The sequence below is a fragment of the Nylanderia fulva genome, unplaced genomic scaffold, assembly GCF_048542155.1.
Source record: "Nylanderia fulva isolate GAGA-0341 unplaced genomic scaffold, ASM4854215v1 Scaffold166, whole genome shotgun sequence".
In the NCBI taxonomy this organism is placed as follows: Eukaryota; Metazoa; Arthropoda; class Insecta; order Hymenoptera; family Formicidae; genus Nylanderia; species Nylanderia fulva.
Genome location: NW_028189901.1, coordinates 121,548 through 125,849, shown reverse-complemented (window position 1 = coordinate 125,849; position 4,302 = coordinate 121,548). Strand labels below are relative to the sequence as shown.

The window sequence follows — 4,302 nt, the reverse complement described above, 5'->3', positions numbered from 1 at the left end:
TGTTGTGTTATTTATTTGTTACTATTTATTTGCTATATATTCATAAAAACTTATCTTTTTTAAAAGAGAGTAATAAAAACCGTCAAATGTATTCAATATCCAAAAGTGTTATATAAAAAACTGTTATTTCTAAATTAATGTAAAAAATTGTTTATAAAATGTCAATTGAAAACTTTACAAATTAATTATAATATCAAAATATTGCGTCATAAAAATAAAAATTTATTTAAAATAGATTTTATTACATTTTATTATTTTAAATTGTTATAGCCCGAAAGGCTATAATTATAAATATAGCGGATATAAAATATAGAATTACTATACTTTCCGCGAGGAGACCGCTGATACAGCAGCGGGCCGGAAACCACGGAGACGCGAGCTAAGAGCTTCGTCTTTCGAGCAGCTTTGCGCTCAAAATCTAGCCGCGTATGTAAAAACTATTCACCAACTAGGTGCCTGTCGCCAGGCACTTCTTCTAAACGAAATAACGAAAAACCGAGTTTACGTAAAAACTCGGGAGTGAACAAAGAATGGGTTCAAAAAGATCAACATCAGAGTCGCATCGCGAATAAATTGAGAGTCGCGTTAAGCAAGTAAAAAAGAAAAACGGAGTCACACGAGGTCTAGAAATAATCATACTCAGAGTCTTGATAGAGTTTATATATCAATATATTGAATAAAGAAGTGAACTTAAAATCTATCAAGACTACAAATTATTGAGAAAACTCCGACAATTCGGAAGTCCTCTTTCTAATCCGGCCTACATCCCTAAGTGCTTTACCCGAGGTACAACAAATTGGTGGCAACGGTAGTATGCCAGAGATCGCCGAGGTTTCCTTATAGAAAAAAGTCTTGTAAAAACACAAAAAATATTTATAAAAGATGTTAGACGGGCACGTCAATAGTCAATAACGCTGACGGAAGCAAGCAGAAGCCACGGCAATAACGAGAGAAAGAGAAAACGGACAACACAAGCAGTGCAACGAGTGATAAGTAGCTGAGGATCAAAAAGGATCGTCAACATCCAAGGATCACAACGCTAAACTACGACAACCTCACGGGCAGCGCATCACCACGAGCGACAATTCGCCGTATCTATCACCAACATGGAGCAGCTGTTATCAGCTCACAAGTGATCGAGTTGCAGCAGCAGCAGCAGCCGACCCGTATAGAGCGTAACGATGCGAGCAGTAATACTGTAAGTTCAAATTTTATTATTTGCGTGAATGTCAGAGGAACACGAAACCCCCCAGCAATCGATAGCAAATAAATCGTGGCTGTTTAGCAATTTAGCCGAGCGGGCAATAAAGGCATTGCCACTGTCCTTAGAAACCCTCGAAAAGGTACGAATAGAATTAAAAGCACATTATTCGAGCGAGAGCGACTCAGAATTATCTACTCACATGATAACCGAACGAGCGAGTTCCCGTTTGATACTTTTGACGAAAGTCTGTTTGCGGGAAAAGAAACCAATGCCAATATCGAAAATAAAAATAAAATTAAAGTACGCGTGAGCCGAACTCTCAGTAACATATTGCAATGCAGAGAGTTTTTATTAACATCATATGACAACAGTATTTTCGATTCAAACGAATGTCAGGTTAACATGTTGCAGATACCGTCGAACGGTGCCATGAATGTGTCCAAAGATGCCATCAACCGCGAAATTAACCGCCTTTACTATACCATAATCCGCGACAATAATCGATTCGTGGAAGTTGATGTACATAAACCACTTGCTAATCGCGATATAGAGACCGACCATCCCCGTGATATTAGACGATACACAAAGGAACGCGTTGTAGAAGCCAAGGTGCACAAAACGTTTAATCATAGGGGGTGCGTTTCGTTTCGCGCATGGAAAGCATGAATGCCCTACGCAGAGCATGAAGTGCAGAATTTGTTCCGTTTCTTCATGCATTTCATGCATGAACCATGTGTCTTCTAGTAACGGAACAGATTTCATGCACTTTATACATTAAACATGGACGTGATAGACGCTGACACTGAATCCTGTTTGGTTTCAATTATTACTGTTTCATCTTCTTTTATGATATTAGGAGATAAAATATCAACAATCAACTCATGCTTGTCAAGCATTAGTGAAAGTAAAAATGGAAAGTAAAAGTGACAGTAATGAAGAAACAGAGTAGTATAGTGGCAGGTATTGTCCGTCAAAACAAATCCCCACCACCGGCCCCTCTGGCGCCGTGGGCGTGGCTTGTCTTTTCCCCCACCACCAGCGTCTGGTTTTTCCGACTGCGAGTGTTGGGGGAAAAAAAATGGCGACTGGCCCCGAAAGGTGAAAATATTTTGGATTAACTGAGCCGTCGGACCACTCGATACCGTGATAATTTCGTGAGAGCCAATTGTTTTCTTGTCTTGCTTTTGCGGGTAATTTTCCAAACGCGTATGGTGGCATCATAATCCAATGCTCGACAATCGGAGCATCGATTGCGACAACGGCGACTTCCTTCGCGATAAATTTATTGGCTTCATCGCGGAAACCTTGTATGTCGACGACTATGTCCATATTGTGAGATTTTTGTTGGTGAGGTAGAAGCTCTTAGCGAAACGTGCGCGTTTGTTCGTGTCTCGTACAAAACTGAATTCATTTTAGCACGTTACATAGTTTCCACTTCGTGAAAAGCGTCATTGAAATTTCCAAAGAAGAGGAGAGGGAAAATTTTCTAATCGCGTATTACATTACGGTGTATAAATACATGTTGGTGAACGAGCGATAAAAGCTAACCGGAAAAATCGACGATAACTTGACGCGATGCGTCGATTTCTGACATTATCGAATTCGGCGTAAACAATACAATTAATTGTTTCGGTAAGTGCCTTCTCGAATCTCACTTCTAACCGTAGACTTCCGTGTCTCACGAGATTCCAATGACCGGCGCAATTAGCGGATAGATCGGGTGTAAGATCAAAAGTAAATAACGTATATCCCCGGGAATAATCATCTCCAGTTACGGACGGTCCCACGTTCAAAAAATGGATACCCGTCCCCGAAAAGAGCGTATGATAAACTTCGATGTAAAGCGGTTCGCGAGACGAGAAAACCGGTTGTAACGGTCTACTGGGTATTTGTGTACCGTCGACGTAAAGTGAGAAAAAATTTATTCCGTAATTTTGGAAATTAAACGGATTCAATTTTCTGTTACCGTTAAACGCTTTATTATCGACGAAACCTACTTTATTTGTTTCGGTAATTGTCCCAGTATTACATTATCTAACGATTCACCCACAACCCCGCTGTAAATCGTGAATGTTTTAATTTCAACTCTCGTAAGCGGATACTTGGCAGTAACTTTGCTCAGCATTCTAGCATGCGCTAGTAATACTCCGGAGCTTATTTTCGTTCTTCTCACCATTAAGCTTGCATCGAGCATACGAATTTTCGACGTGCAATTAGTTTCTATGAAACAAAACGTATCTTTCAAACGCACGAGTCTCAACCGCACCTCGACGCCATTAATTAAGAATTTATCCTGATTGAAAACGTCGCAATGGAGGTGACCTATAAAATCTAGCGCGCGCCCTCCGTGTATGTAACGAGCTCGTCTTGCTATAGCGGTATTGCTTTCCGCTCCTACCGTATCGTCCATGTGGCCGGGTGTATCCGCGTCCCATAAGCATGAGGTAAGATGAAAAGTTTTTGCGAATGATGAATAATTTAACAATTCTTCGATGTACGCGCGGTACGCATAAGCGTTGTTTGGAGGCGACACGAGCTTTTAATTGAAATACACGTCAATTTGATTGAAAATGGAATGAAGAAAATGATTTACGGGGCCCACGTTGACGGCGGCTGCGGAGACGGAGGTTTCTACGCGTACCAGAAGACTTAGTAACGTGTATGTGAGATCTAAATATTCTTCTCCGTGACCTGGGATAACAAATTCTAGCGGGGAGTCGTCCGAAAGCGAGGTCACGGGTTTGTAATGAATCCATTGTGAACTTTCGATGCTAGTTTGTGTGGGCGGTAAAGAGAAGAGCTCGAGCTCGCTCTTTAAACACTCGCTCGAGTGTGTGTGAAGAAATGACATTCTTTTCTATCGCCGCCCGCTCTACCAACGTTATTGTCACGGACAAACGTATTTAGAATAATGGCAATTATGAAAATATATCGTATACTGTGCGCTTTTTACCGCTATTAGCTTTACGCCGTTTCGCGGACGACTTGAGTCTTTTTACAGTCGAACAATTTTTCCTCGTATTATTTTTAGTTTTTTTTTGTATTTGTTCTTTTTTTCCCACGCGACTTGATTTTCGATAAACTTTTTTTTTTATTTG

General features: G+C 40.5%; 1 long non-coding RNA gene across 1 annotated transcript in view; it reads right to left on the bottom strand.

Annotated features, from left to right (window-relative positions):
* Positions 1-4,302, bottom strand: part of LOC146723817 (uncharacterized) — a 135,485-nt gene that overhangs the window by 58,514 nt on the left and 72,669 nt on the right. The window lies entirely within an intron of this gene.